Here is a 16,183-nt window from a genome sequence, read left to right as displayed (position 1 = left end):
AATGAGAAATGAATCTTGGCTCCTGACTCTGGTTAGCTGTTCTAAGCTTTATCTCAGAGGCTCTGATGTAATCCATGTGAGTGACCCTGATCTCAGGGGCCCATGATCCCCTCCTCCCCCCCCCCCCGCCAAACCCAGAGGGTAACCTGCATTGGGCCAGGAGGGCTGTAGGGCACTGGGGACACAGGAATGAGCCAGACCCCATCCCTACCCCTGGGACAATGGGGGCAGTGACTCGATCAAGGAATGCATGAAGGAGTGACATGTGATGCCTTTGGAGGAGCCACCTGGGTCCCCAGGGAGAGGGTCTCTGTTCAGATGCTGCAGCACTGGCCCCATTCCTTGAGGAGACTGTTACCCTATTGTGCGGATTACAGCCTAACACAAGACCCTGAGACAGGTGGGAGAGGGGCTGCCCAGATCTAATGAGCAGGTCCTTTCTGTGTGGGGTGCCCAGGTTCTGTGGGTTGTCCAGGAAATACATCCAGAGAAGATGGACTTTGGAAGAACAATGGGATTTCAGCATGTGGAACTGGGAAGGGAGGGCTTTGCAGGCAGAGGGTGTTGGAAAATGTAGGGCATGGGTGAACCCATTTGGGGGGGTTGGGCACACACAGCCTGGCTTTGTCAACTGGGGACTTTTGATCTGAATTTACCCCACACTCCCAAAGCTTCCTGCTCCCATCCTGGGGACCTGGGGGCTCTCCCAGAGTTCCCAGTGGAGATGGGTCCAACTGTCCAACTGAGGGGAGTGACAGGCTAGCAGCTTTTAATTCTGTGGAGAGCTGAGTCCAGGACCAAAGCTGCTAAGAGTCCCCAAGCTGCCTGGCCCCAAGAGCATCCACTGAGCAGGAAGAGGAGGGAAACAGTGCCCAAACTCCCTGGCCAGGCCAAATCTTTCAGTGCTGTAACCAGGAAACCCCCAACCCTTCTCTGAACCCTCCAAGCTGCAGCCCAGGGGACTTCCCTGGAGGTCCAGTGATTAAGACTTTGCCCTTCCACTGCAGGGGGCACGGGTTTGATCCCTGGTTAGGGAACTAAGATCCCACATGCTACGTGGAACAGCCATAAACAAACAAACAAACAAATAAACAGCAGCCCAGAGCAAGGCACTGATCTTATCCAGGAGCCCTCTGACTTCTGGAGAGATAAGGTACCTAGTGGACTGTTGACCAGACTGGTGGATTTCCAGACAGTCAGCTTGGAAGAGTGTATGAGTTTCCTACTCTGCTGTAACAAATGCCTGCCAATTTAGTGGCTTGAAACAATGTATATTTATTCTACAGTCATGGAGGTCAGAAGTCTAAAATTAGTTTCATTGGCAGCCCAGTGGTTAAGACTCTGCACTTCCACTGCAGGGGACACTGGTTCAGCCCCTGGTCAGGGAACTAAGGTCCCACATGCCATGTGGTGCAGCCAAACAAACAAAATTAGTTTCAATGGACTGAAATCCAGGTTACCAGGATCAGCCTCCCTCCTGAAACTTCATATGACCCAGGAATTCCACCTCTGGGTAGATATCCAATAGAGTTGAAAGCAGGGTCTTGGAAATCACTATGGAAAACAGTATGGGTGGTTCTCAAAAAATTAAAAATAGATCTACCATATGATCCAACAATTCCATTTTTAGGGAATTATCCAAAGGAAATTAAAATAGGTTTTTGACTAGATACATGCACTTCCATGTTTATTGCAGCATTATTCACGATGACCATGATAAGGAACAAAACAAATTTCCATCAATAGGTAAATGGATAAAATAGATGAGATGCATGTATGCAATGGAATATTATTCAGCCATGAGAAAGAAGGACATCCTGCCATTTGTGGTGACATGGATGGACCTTGAACATGTTAAGCTAAGCAAGATAAGTCAGACAGAGAAAGGCAAGTACCATATGATATCGCTTTCTGTGGAATCTGAAAAAGTGAAACCTATTAAAAACAGAGTAAAATGATAGTTACCAGGGAATCGGGGGGAGGGGTTTAAGAGTGATGGTGTTTAAGGATACAAACTTGTAAAGAATAGTAAATGAAGCATAGAGATGTAATGCACGGTGTAGTGAATATGGACAATAATATTGTACTATAACTATATCCTGTGATACATATCATTGTATCAGCAAACATATTAAAACATAATGTTTTTAACATAAATGTTAAAAAAAGTGAAAGCAGGGTCTTGGAGAGATATTTGCTTGCCCATGTTCACACCAGCATTATTGACAATAGCCAACAGGTAGAAGCAACCCAAGTGTCCATCAGTGGTTGAATGGAAAAACCAAACCTGCTCATCCACACAGTGGAATATTATTCAGCCTTAAAAAGGAAGGAAATTCTGACACATATTACATTATGCTGTCTCAGAAGGACAGATACTGTTGTTTAACGGGTACAAAGTTTCAGTCTTGCAAGAAGAAACAATTTTGGAGATCCATTGCCGAACAATATGAATGTACTGAGCATTCCTGAACTGTCCACTTAAAAATGGTTACGACGGTAAATTTTATGTTATGTGTATTTTACCACAATTTTTAAAAATTTTATGTTAAATGTACTATTTCAAGCTTACAACTGAACAAGTTTTGAGAATTGTACACAGCTGTGTATAAACTGCTGCATTGCAAATACAGAACATTTCCACCACCCCCTGAAATTCCTTCTTGTTCCTTCCCGATCAATCCTCACCTCCTCCCCTCCCCCAGGCCACCACTGACCTGCTTTCTGTCTCTACTGACTAGATTTGTCTTTCCTCAAATGCCATATAAATTGAATCGTACAGTGTGTAGTGCTTTGTGCCTGGATTCTTTCTCCAGGCATAGTGCTTTTGAGATTCACCCGTGCTGTTGTGGTTTGGTTCTTTTCATGGTGGAATCACCTTCCCTTGGCTGGACCACCATCTGTGCGTCCAGTCACCTGTTGACAGATGTTTGTGCTGTCTGAATGTGAGTTGAATCAAGCTACTGTGAGTAACCTCGAGCAGATATTTTTATGGATTTAAGTTTTCACTTCTGGGTAAATACTGGGAGTGGGTCAGATAGTAGGTGACTGATTAACTTTATAAGAAACTGCCAAACAGTTTTCCAAAGTGGTTGCACCCGTGTTTCACCCCCAATACTCAGCGATGTCTCCGGGCTCTGGTTGCTCAGGGAGGGTATTTTTGACCTAAGAGAGGCTTCAGCAGTTCTAGAACCAGGTGGAGGTACTTATCTAGAGAAGAGCAGGAGGGGGTGGAAATGAGGCTGGAAATGGAAGCTGATATTGTGGAAAGGCAGGAAGCACGGGTTTACATGTGCCTGATAACCTGTGTTTTCATGGGAAGACGAGACTGGGGTGGGGATGCTGTGTAGCAGGAGGTCGGAGAGGGGTCTCTGCTATTTGGAATTACAGCCCCTGGAACATAGACAAATAAAAGAATTGTTTTTTTGTTTTACTTAATTAATTAATTGGCTGCATTGGGTCTTTGTTGCTGTGCATGGGCTTTCTCTAGTTGTGGTGAGTGGGGGCTATTCTTTGTTGTGGTGCGCAGGCTTCTCATTGCGGCAGCTTCTTTTGCTGCAGAGCACCAGCTCTAGGTGTGCGGGCTTCAGTAGTTGTGGCACACGGGCTTTGTTGCTCCGCGGCATGTGGGATCTTCCGGGCCCAGGGGTCGAACCTGTGTCCCCTGCATTGGCAGACAGATTCTTAACCACTGTGCCACCAGAGAAGTCCTAGAAGGATTGTTGACTGCACCCCAAAGAGGAGTCTCCTGGAGGTGACAATAGTGGTGCTTCAGCAGACCCCGGAGGAGATTGGCCAGAGAGAAGCTGGAGAGAGGAGAGCTGATGGGAGAGCAAATCTCCGTGAACAAGGGGCAATTTCATTCATTCATTCATCCATCCATTCATTCAATGCAATCATTTTCTCACCCAGAAACATTTTGTGTGCACTTACTGTATGCCAGGCACTGGAGTTCTAATGGAGAACAAGAGGTCAGGGTCACTGGACACAAAGGAATCTAAAAAACCTTAGGCTGAGCAGAAGCAGCCACCCACAAAATAGTATAGACTCTATGAGCCCATGTATATGAAGTTCTAGAATAGGCAGAACTACTCAAGCATGAAAAAACTAGGACAAAATGGTTCCCCAGGAGCAGAGGCAGGGACTTCCTGGGAAGGACCATGAAAGAACTTTCTGGAATGATGGAAACATTCTGTATCTTGATAGAGATTTGGATTACACAGGTGAATGCATTTGTCAAAGCTCCAAGAAAATACTCCTGGAACTTGTACATTTCATTCTATGCCATTTTACTCAGAAAAAAGGAGAGAAGCCAACAAACATAGACCTCTATTTCACGATCTGCGGGATGGAGCATTTCCCGGGGGTGGGGGGGGATTTAGTATTGATATTTAGGGGGCTGGAGTGGGCTAATGTCTGCGTCTTAGTTTGAAACGCATGAAAAATAAGATGGATTGAGGGGTGGATAGATGACCAGATTTATAATCAAGCAAATATAAACAATGTTAATTGTAGAATCTAGGGATAGATTTCCATTCTACAACTCAACTTTTCTGTATGCTTGAAAATTGTCAGAATGGAATGTTGGGGTTCAGGCTGTGCTTGCTGTCTTCCTGGGGCAGGTGATGAGGAGGAGGTGATGAGGAGAAATAGACGGTGGTGAGATTGGAGGTGGAACATTCTGGGAAAGTAGTCCCCGGCTCCCTGCACTTCTAGCCCAAGGAGTGAGGTGGGGGAGGGAAAGCAGGGTCTGTCTTGGAGAAGCCAAAGGGGCTTTGTGCTGGGGACATAAGAGACCCCTTCCGCCACCCTCTTACACTTTCCCAGTTGGTGTTCCCACCAACAGCGCCCTGAGCGACCATATGACCCCACTGTCTGGCGCTGAGTCAGCAAATCAAAGGTGACCTTGGAGCCCAGCCAGGATTTCCTGGATGGAATGGCCCTATCCGTCACCCCACTTTCCAAGGAAGTGAATTTGGGACAGAGTAGCTTGTCTTTTCCAACCTCCCGCCTCCCTCCCCCCAATTCCAGGAAAACCCCTGGGATCCCGAGGCATCTTACTGGGTTGGCTGAGGTGTCTGGGGAAGCCCCCCTGTGTAAGCCCGAACACACGCTCCTCCAGTCTCCTTTGCAGCCCCTCTCCCATCCACCTCGCCACCCCACCCCCAACTCTTGCCTCTCCTGTGTCCCCACGTCTACTCACAGATGGCTCAAATGGATGGACTTGGCAGACTTGCCACTTACGGGCTGGGTGAGCCTAGGCACATGTCTCTGCCTCCCTTAGCCTCAGTTTCTGCATCTATCAAATGGGAACAATAATAACATTTACCTCCTCAGGTGCTGTGGTCAGCTGAACGATGGCCCCCAAAGATGTTCCTGTCCTAATCCCTGGAACCTGAATAGGCAACCTTACAGGGTGAAAGGGGCTTTGCAGATGAGACTAAGTTAAGGATCCGGAGATGGGAAGATGATTGTGGATTATCCAGATAAGCCCAATGTTATCCCAAGGGCCCTTATAAGAGGGACGCAGGAGGATCAGGGTCAGAGGAGATGTGACTGCGCAAGCAGAGTCAGATAAAGGTTGAAAGATGCTACACTGTTTACTTTGAAGATGGGGGAAGGGACCACAAGCCAAGGAACGTGGGGGCCCTCTAGAAGCTGGAAAAAATAAGGAAACATTCTCTCTAGAATGTCCAGGAGGAGGGCAGCCCTGTCCATGCCTTGATTTTAGCCAGTGACACCTGTGTTGGGCTCCTGACCTCCAGAACTGCAAGATAATACATGTATGTTTTTTATTTTTTATTTTTATTATTTTTAAAATTTTTATTTATTTTTGGCTGCGTTGGGTTTTTAGTTGCTGCACTCGGGCTTTCTCTAGTTACCACAACAGGGGGTTACTCTTCGTTGCGGTGCAGGCTTCTCATTGCGGTGGCTTCTCTCGCTTATGCTTTTTAAAACTAGCAAGCTTGAGGTAATTCCTTACAGCAGTCATAAGAAACTCATACAGATGTGATGCCTGTAAAGCACCTACTGTGTGCCTAGCCCTGAGCCACGGGCTGGGGACTTGGTGGTGACAAAGGCACCACCCCTGCCTTCCTGGGACTTGTGTTCTAACTGGCACTGAGCAAGAAACAAGCAAACCAGACACGTTCACAGGTGGGAGTCATAGAGACCATTGATGGGGTGACTAAGAGGACAGGGGCCTCTTTAGCCAGGACCACTTCTCTTGGAGAGCAGAGACCTGGAGGATGAGGAAGGGTCAGCCAGAGGGCTCAAAACCAGAAAAGCGTGCGTGTGTGGCTGGAGCTGAGCTAAAGGGACAATGCAGGTGGGGAAGGTGCCAGCCACACAGGGCCCTGCTGGCTGCGGGGAGTTTGGGTTTTCTTCTAAGAGCCTTTGCCCTTTGTGGCGGGGGTGGGAGGGTGTTATTAATAGTGGGAGATACGCGACAGAGATGTGTTTCAGGAAATAGTGCTAACAGCGCTCCCATTTATTGCTGGCTTCTCTCTATCCGGTGGAAGAGACTTGTTTTGATTGTGCGGAAGCATTTATGCACACGACACCCTACGTGGGAGCATTGTGCGTATCCCCACTTTACAGATGAGGAAACTGAGGCCCTCAGAGGAAGGGGGTGGAGCTGGGACTTGGTGGCCTTCTCTCACGGTTGCGGAGAGCTACCCACTGGGTGGGGCAGTGACCAGGTATATCCAGCAGAGGGCAGCACTCCTATTGTCCTGACTGACCTAGGTAAGCAGCCCGCAGAACCGCCAGACGGAGCAGAAAAAACTCACCATCCTAGACCAAAGTCCCTGGTCCCTGAGGGACTGAGGGCCTGGAGTCTTGGATTTCTGGGTTCCCAAGGGTCAAGACTGGGGTCTTGGGGAATTCCCTGGTGGTCCAGTGGTTAGGACTTGGTGCTGTCACTGCTGTGCCCCGGATTCAATCCCTGGTTGGGGAACTAAGATCCTGCATGCCGTGCGGCGTGGCCAAAACCCAGGAAAGTAAATAAATAAATAAATCAGAGCCAGTGTTTAAAAAAAGACTAAGCTCTTGGCTTCCTGGGTCCTTAAGGGGCTGGGGGCCTGGGTCTGTAAGGGGCTGAGGGCCTGGGGTCCTGGATTTCTGGGTTCCTGAAAGTCAAGACTGGGGTCCTGAAATCCTGGATCTCTAAAGGGCTAGGGGCCTGGGTCCCTGAGTGGGGGGCTTGGGGTCCTGGCTTCTTGGGTCCTTAAGGGTTTGGATTCCTGGGTCTCCAGGAAGGTGAGAGCATGGGTCCCTGATGGTGAAGACTGGGGTCCAGGATTTCTGTATCTCTAGAGGGCTGGGAGCCGTCCTCTAGCCTGGTCCCCACACAATATCCCATCCTTTCAGAGAATCATGGGTCAGAGAGAAATCCCCAAATCTCCCAGTGCTCTCAGGATTCCCAGGATGGGCTGGCTCAGCCCCCTGGTCCCCGGGGATGTGCTGGGGCCTGGAGGGGCTGGAGGTAGTGGGCACTGGGCCTGGGAGTCTCTCCAGAAGGAAGGCTGTGGACAAGCCAACCTCTGTGTCCCTCTCATCTTGAGTCCCGCTCCAGCCGTTCCCCAACCCCAGCAGCACACACACAAAAACTCAGCCACATGAGGCTCCAGGAGGTGCTAACGCAGAGCCGGCCCCTTCCATCCAGCATGTACCTTTCCTTTTCATGCTGACCTGCTCTCTGTATGGGTGAGGGCTGGGAAGGGGAGTCAGGAGGGGCGCCTGTGGCTGTGAGCTCAGGGTCCCACCAGGAAGGGTGCCCAGGTCCTACTCTTGGGGAGCTCCAGGTCCCCAGGGAGACCTATCCAATGAAGATGGGCTGGGGTAAGGGGGATACAGAGGACTGTGGGGGTTCAGAGGCAGCCCCCAGCCTGGTCTCTGCAGTCAGGGAGGCCCCTGTGCAAAGTGTCACTGCTGCCAGCTTGGCGCCCCAGGAATGGAAGCTGCCAGTGCAAAGGCCCTGAGGTATAAGGTGCACCTGGGGGGGAAATAAAAGAGTGCACCTGGGGAGTCTTGTAGGAAGTGGGAGTGGGGGGAGGCATGGCTGGAGAGGCTGGGCAGGTAAAGCCCTTGAACTCCAGGCAGGGGAGACATGGAGGGCTGGAAGCAGGGGGAAGATGTGGTCCCATAGCTGCCAGAAAGCCGGCTGTCACCATTGTCCAGGAGGGAAAATGGTGACTGGGGTTGGGGTCATGGAAGAGGAGAGACAAGACCAATCAAAGGATAAGGAATGGGGACTTCCCTGGTGGCGCAGTAGTTAAGAATCTGCCTGCCAATCCAGGAGACACGGGTTTGAGCCCTAGGCCGGGAAGATCCCACATGCCCTGGAGCAACTAAGCCTGTGCGCCACGACTACTGAACCTGTGCTCTAGAGCCCGTGAGCCACAACTACTGACTGAAGTCCGTGTGTGCCTAGAGCCCATCCTCTGCAACAAGAGAAGCCACCACAATGAGAAGCCCACGCACAACAACAAAGAGTAGCTGCTGCTTGCTGCAACTAGAGAAAGCCTGTGTGCAGCAATGAAGACCCAACACAAATAATAAATAAATAAATAAATATTTTTTAAAAAGATAAGGAATGTGGATGATGGGGGTGGGGAGGAGGCAGGTGGTGGTGGGCAACGCTATGCTTAGCCCAGGGCAGGGGCCGCATCAGGGCTCACTCCCCTCATCACACAGGCCCCCTCGATTTGCTCCAACACACCCTGCACCACCCAGCCCAGAGGATGCCCAGGCATGTACAGAAGGGAAAGGTGGCAGCTTCACGGGGCCTTGTGGGCTCTTCTTTGCCATTGGCACGTGCTGCTCCCCATCCTGGGGATCCCTTCTCCCCATCCATGAAGCTGGGCATCTCATTCCCTGCAGGGGTCCCAGCTCAAACGTCACCCACTCGGAGAGCTTTCCTGGATCACTATTTAAACAGTGCCTCTGACGCCCCTCCTCCCATCTCCTGTATGTCTCTTCCCAGCATCCCTCACCACCTGACATTTGTCTGTCTCCCCTGATAGGATGTCAGCTCCAAGGGTAGAGTTTTTGTCCAGCTGGTACACGACATCAGCCCCAAGGGCGCCATCGTGGTGTCCAATGTCACACTGAACGAGTGAATGAATGAGTGAGTGAGAGAGTGAGTGAATGACCGTGATGAAGTAAAAATTCACATTTTAGGGCAAGATGAGAAAAATTTAAACATAAAACTTGCCCTCTGCCCTTTGGCCTTCTCTCCTGCCCTCCTGTGTGCCTTGGACACCTGCACTGTGGGTAAACCAGATATCCCCAACGGCAGAAATACCTGCTCAACCATGAAGATCAATTTTCTCCTTCTGGCGCCAGCCCTGTAACTCCTTACAGACTGTGGAAGGTGACATTCCTTCCACAATCTGTAAGGGGTCACGATGACCCACCACTCAGCTTGTAGATGCAGACGTCGTTGGTGAGCTTTCTGCACAATGCCGATATATCGTTTTCCTTAAAGACAGAGATGGATGCCTGTCTCAGGCCACCTGAGGCAATCTTGGGCTGTACCTAATGGGAGTTCTTATCTTAAATACTTATGACCTTATTAATGCCAGTAGCTATATTATTTGTATTCTGCCTATTTTACCATATTATTGTTTCTTTTTCTTTTAAAAAAAGTATGTATTTATTTATTTGGTTGTGTGAGGTCTTAGTTGCAGCACGCGAGCTCTTTAGTTGTAGCATGCAAACTCTTGGTTGCAGGATGCATGTGGGATCTAGTTCCCGGACCAGGAATTGAACCTGGGCACCCTGCATCGGAAGTGCAGAGTCTTAACCACTGAGCCACCAGGGAAGTCCGAGATTATGGTTTCTTGCATTACCAAATGTGTAATCAAGGCTCAGGTAGATTTAATCATGATTAGGCAACTTGAAATGATGGATCAAGTATACAGTCCTATAAGATCCGTGATTATAATAGCGTAACTCTAGCTATGGGAAGAAGCAAGAAGAGGGAACCATTTCCTGGACCATAACAGGCCAGTAAGACAGGTAGTCCAGAGGCTTTTAGCTACTGTTAACACTCCACTAATAGCGCACTGAGTGGCTCTATCCGTGAAATCTTCGCCTGAGCTGGGAATGAGCATTCCTAGAGCCATGGGATAAATTGGTCACGAAATGCCTCCCAAACTTTGGTCGGAATTAAGACCGAAAGGGAGGGGATTGTAAAACAAAGAATGTTGCCCACCATCCAGTTCTACAAGTATTAAGTCATTCGCCACTGCAATCGCTGACCTACAACAAGGAATTCAGGGCGAAGATCAGGGTGAGCACTTCATGCTCTAGGAAAATTGGCAGAACTGGCCCTCAGATACTTAGAGATTATCAGAAGACAATTGTATGAGCTCAGTTCCTTGCATGTTCCGAACCTCAGGAAAGTGCTAAAACTATTAACTATCTGTTCCTCGAGAATAGCAGCAACCTTCTACCAAGATGAGTACTCAAATATGAAATATGAAAAAGAGTATATGTATATATGTATAACTGAGTCACTTTGCTGCACAGCAGAAATCAACACAACATTGTAAATCAACTATCCTTCAATTTTTTTTTTTAAAAATGAAAGACTTCCCTGGCGTTCCAGTGGTTAAGACTGCACACTTCTAATGCAGGGGGCGCGGGTTTGATCTCTGTTCTGGGAACTAAGACCCCACATGCTACACATTGTGGCAAAACAAACAAGCAAACAAACAAACAAACAAACGATGAGTGCTCAATTGCACGAATCTCCCTCCCCTTCTCCAAAATCACATCTATACTGGCCTCCCCCTTTACCTCATTGGAACAGCCCTCAGAGCTCTCTGAGAGACTGTCTCCCAGATTACAATCCTCAGGTTGGCTCCAATAAAATTTTCCATTTCTTTCTTAGATTGACTATTGATGACTTTTTTTGTCCCATGAACAAATGATGCTCGAGAGGTGCACAGGGCTGAACACAGAGATGTGGAAAGCAGCAAGGATGCGGGGTGATTGAAGCCGGGCGGTGGTACAGAGGTGGAGGGAGAGGTCCTAAGGGGAAACTGAGGCCTGCTTGCGGGGGTGGGGGTGGGGAGGGCAGAGTCCAGCAGGAGGGCTGCTGGTGAAGGGGCCCTGCTTCTGTCCATCAAGCCGTCTTTTGAAACCGTTCTTCCGAAGACCTGCAGAGGGCGTACGTGTGTGTGTCTGGATGACTGTGAACTTGTGCGTGTGCGTTGCGTATCTGTGTTGTGTATCTCTATGTCCGTGCGTTTTGTTCGTGTGTATGTTTCAGTGCATTTGCACGTGCGTTTGTGTTTGTGTGTTTGTGCGTGTGATTACGGTGTGTGTGTGTGTGTGTGTGTGGTTTGGTGGTATCCTGTGCTCTGTATCTTTGTGTGTGTGTTGTGTAGACGCCTCTGGGTTGTGTCTGTGTGCACGTGGTGCGTGGGTGGTTTGGCGTCGCATAGGTATCTGTGGTTGGATTGTGCTGTTTGTCTGTGTGTCTGAATCTCTGTGCCTTGTGTGGGTGTCTCTGCATGTCAATGTGTGCTTTTGTGTTGTGTCTGTGTGTCTGTGTTGTGTGGGTGTCTGCAGTTCAGTTGTGTAGTGACTGTCAGTCTGTGTGTGTATGTCTGTGTATTTGCATGACTCTGTGGGTGATGGCATTGCATCACTTCATCTTTCCGTGTCTGCATCTTGGGGGCCCCCACACCCCACATCCCTCACCCTAGTAAGTCATAAGAGCTGTCACTCGGGCCCAACCCCAGTTCCTCGGAATTCCCACTTCCTCACAGTGGTGGGGGCCTGCAAGAGGCTATGAGACCTCCGGTCCTGCCAGGGACAAGCTGACCGGGGCCCCTGAGCTTCCAGGGCCAGGAGTCCAGTGCCCTCCTCTGTAGGGGAAACTGAGGCCCACGGAGTCTGCATAAGTCACACAGCCAAGATCAGGGGAGGCTGCAAGGGCACTGACCCCTCTCAGGGACCTGGGGCCTCTAGGAAAGGACGGCGTGGATTTCCCCTGGCTGTGAGGGCATCAGTTTATGACTTTGAGGTTGCAAAGCCCCAGGGGAGAAACTGTGGCAGCATGAAACATGTAGATACAATCTAGCAGCATTCTCTGCTTTTCTCGAGGTGGTCTCCTCCGATGTCCCCTCCCCTCCTCCAGATTTCTGAGTCCTCCAGTCTAAATCAGCTCTTCCTCCAGGTACCCCCTAACCCTGCTTCCCACCACCTAAAACTGTCCTATGGATGTATGAATTTTAAACTTTGTTTTTATGCTGCAACATGGGTGAACCTTGAGGACATGATGCTTAGGGAGAGAAACCAGACACAGAAGGACGAATACTGTGATTCCACTCACAGGAGGTCCCTAGAGGAGTCAGATCCACAGAGACAGAAAGTAGGATGGTGGGGGCCAGGGGCTGGGAGAGGGAAGGGGAGTCAGTATTTAATGGGGGACAGAGGTTCAGTTTGGGAAGGTGAGAAAGTTCTAGAGATGGATGGTGGGGATGGTTGCACAACAACGGAATGAAAATGATTACGTGGTACATTTTGTGTTAAATGTATTTGTATGTATAACGTAATAATATAACATTCGTATATATTGTATATATAGAATCAAAACCAAAAATCTTTGTCTTCCTCTCTCAGGAGAGCTGGGGCTTTATCTTTTCCGCAGAGCCTGCCACACAGGAGGTGCTCAGGGAGTGACAGCTGAGTGAATGAAAGAGGGAAGAGGTAATTTGCCAACAGCAGATGGAGAGAGAGATGGAGACAGAGGAAGACAGCAAAAGAGGGTTGAAGCCCAAAGCCAGCACCTTCTCTGCTCTAAATCTGTATCAGAGCAGTGGTTCTCAACTGTGAGTGATTCTGTGCTTCCCCTCCCCACCCCCAGGGGGGGATATCTGGAGACATTTTTGGAAGGGAGAGTGGAGGTGCTAGGCAACTGGTGAGCGGAGGTCAGAGATGCTGCTAAATACCCGACAACACACAGGACAGAGCCCCCATGACAAGGACTCCTCCAGCCCCAATGTCAACAGTGCCAAGAATGAGAAACCCAGCTTTACAGGCACCTCCTCCTGGAAGCCCACCTGGATTTGACACACCAACTGGCCTCCCCCACCACACACACACACCCTTTCCTCCGCCCCCCACCCCACCCCTGAAACCCCAGGAGAGACTGGACAGGTGGGGTGAGCCCCAGGGCTGTGCCAGGATGGGGTTAGGGTCAAGTTCGAAAGGTTCCTTCCTTCATCATATTTGCATTGAGCACCGGGCCCTGTCCCTGGTGCTGAGGTTCTGCATCCGCGCCGCACTGAGGACCGGTGAGGGTTGGGGATGGGAGCATCGTTGGGGACGTACTGGGGTCCAGCGGGGTCCTGGTTGGGACTGGGAATTGTTTATGGTCGTTGCCTGAGCCCGGGCTTCATCCTATGGAGTCCGGATCCAGGAGCGACTATGAACGGCTCAGGGATCCCAACTATGAAAGGAGAACTTACACCCTCAGATCACAGCCCACATCCGCATGGTTTCCTGTTTATCCCCTAAAGTAAGTGAGAGACGTGGGCTGACACCACGGAAGGGAAAAGGGAGGGGGTGATTTGCAACAGGGTCCTTCGCAGCACCCAGAGAAGGGGGGTGAGATTTCAGCCCCTCAAACATCCTCTTGTCTAAATCGAGTCTTGGCAGGAACCCAGCACCACGAGAGACGTGGAGCCCCAATTAGAACCCGGTATGGCCTGGGGCTGGGGCGCCTGGGTCCGCAGAGTTGTCAGAAGCTCTGAAACACCAGACTCCATCACGGCCCCAGCCTCTATCCGGAGCCCCATCCTGTGGCCTGCCCGCAGCCCAGCAGGGCTTATCCTTTAGGTTTCTCCTCCTCCTTCCTGTATCCTCACTGCACAGTTTTCCACCTACACTGTCATTTTTCCATAGCATCTTCCGAGCACCCACCCCCACATTTCTCCCATCATACAGGTCATCTCATCTCAAACCTACCTGCTTCTCCCCATCCCCATAGCCACTGCCCCAGGCCACCTCATCTGGCTTCTGGACCAGGTGACAGCCCCCAGTGGTGTTTCCACTCACCTGGCCCCCAAGAAAGTCCCCCAGGGTCTCCACCCCCCAGGCATCCTGCCATCTTTGTCCACCCATTGGCCCCCACTGACCTCTCTCTGATGCCCAACTCTCTCCCCTACTTAAAAGATTCCTCCTCTGTCACTTGGCAAACCAGGCAGCAGGTTCTGGCCCCCACAATTAGCCCCGATCAAGGTTGAGAGGGACATTTGGGGGCCCCAAATGAACAGCTTCAGGCCACCAGAGTCATTCATTCAGTAGAAGTATCCTGAAGGCTACCTGTCCCCATGCTGGGGACACGGTGTGACAGATAAAGCAACACGGTGCCTGCTATCTCGGAGCGCATGTTCCAGGGTCATTCCAGCCAGGCCCCTCCCTGCTCGGTGGACAGCCTGGCCTTATCCTCGTTGGAAGGTGGGACGCGGAGGCACAGGTGGGCGTTAACGACGTGATAACCACGCTGTAGCCATGACATAAGCTGCCACAATTCCAAGAATTGGCCTCAAGGAACTGAGAACAAACCCCCCCGGCAACTGAAGATTAACTACCTAAAACAATCACGATGACGCTGGTCAGACCACTGAATGACGAATTTCCAGATGACAGTCAGAGCTGACTGCGCTGTTTCTGCCTGTAGCCCCCTTCCTCAGCCTATAAAAGATTTGCCCACTGGTTGGGGGGCTGGCGGGGGGGCGTCGGCCTTTGGACAGGAGTCCGCCCTCCCCCCAACCCCCGGTTGCCGGCATCCGAAATAAAGCAAACTTTCCTTTCCACCAACCTTGCCTCTTTATTGGCTTTTTCAGTAGGGAGAAGCCGGACCCCACTTGCGGTTACATTATCACGTAATCTCCTGCATCTTTCTTTTTCTTCTCTTCCTCCATTCTTCCCTCCCTCCATCCTTCCTTATTTTCCTCTCTTTCTCCTTTCTCTCTCTCCCTCTCTCTCTTTCTCTTTCTCTCTCCCCTCTTCCCGGCATGACGATTTAGTCATTTTTGGTTCGCCTCCTGATTCTACCCCTTAGCTCCTTCGGCACTTTGGGGAAGGTGGTTTAGTGTCTCTGAACTCAGTTTGTTCACCTGAGAGATGGAGATTGTCGTAGCACAGGCCTGACCAGGTGGTGGAGAGCATGAGAGGAGGCCATGCGTGTACGGGGTTATCCAGGTGGCAAACCCATAATTAGGTCTGTGAAAATAGAAGTAGTGGGTGAATCTACTTTCAGAAGAAAGTATCTCTCCAGGTTCAGCTCCTCACCACAGCCTGTGGCCCCTGCCGGCCTCTCCAATTGGCCCCGACAGACCAGGAGGACAGCGACACCTTCAAAACTCATGTGAGTGCACGATACGTGTGATTTTGTGTCTGTGCCTCTAAGTGTGTGACTTTGTGTGCGTGTGTGTCGGGGTTGGCAGTGGGAAGTGGACACCAAAGGTCTCTTGGAAGAAGAGAGACCTCTGGACTGAGTCTGGAGGGATGACCAGGAAGAGGTCTGCCTGTGACATGGGTGGTAGGCAGGGGGCAGGTGTGGACAGACTCACCAGATGTACAGGGACCGGGTTTGGGGAAGTGAAACCCGGCTGACTGGCATGACTGAGCAGGAAAGATGCGCTTGGTGGGTGTGTTAGGGGCTGATCCTGCAGGACCCTGGGGAACCATGGAAGGCTGTATGCAGGGGAAGGAGCTCTCATGTTGGAAAACCAGGCTGGCATCAGGACCCTGCCACCCTGGCCTTTAGCAGCAAACACTCACCAGGAGGCCGTGTTTCCCAGTGGTGGAGAAAATAGGCTCCGAGGTCACCCATCCTGGGTTCAAGGTCCAGTCTCAGCACAGTGTGATGCAGACTGATTCCTAACCGCCTCAGTACCCCAGTTCACCTGCTGAGCACCTACTGTGTGCCAGCACCTCGAATGCCGTATCATGCAGCATCCGGGGGAGCTAGCGCTGTTGCTCAACCCCAGTTTACAGATGAGAAAACTGAGTCGCTCCTCCAGGGAGAAGCCGGGACTCAACCCCAGGCCTGGCCAGCGTGGGCTTAGGTATGTCAGGCCACAGGATGGTGACACCTCTGGCCTCCTCCGGGATGGCAAAAGACCCTGTTTGAGAGGCCATTAATCAGAGCCTGCTG

Source organism: Hippopotamus amphibius, chromosome 15 (genome assembly GCF_030028045.1).
Source record: "Hippopotamus amphibius kiboko isolate mHipAmp2 chromosome 15, mHipAmp2.hap2, whole genome shotgun sequence".
Classification (NCBI taxonomy): Eukaryota; Metazoa; Chordata; class Mammalia; order Artiodactyla; family Hippopotamidae; genus Hippopotamus; species Hippopotamus amphibius.
This window is presented reverse-complemented; position numbering follows the sequence as displayed.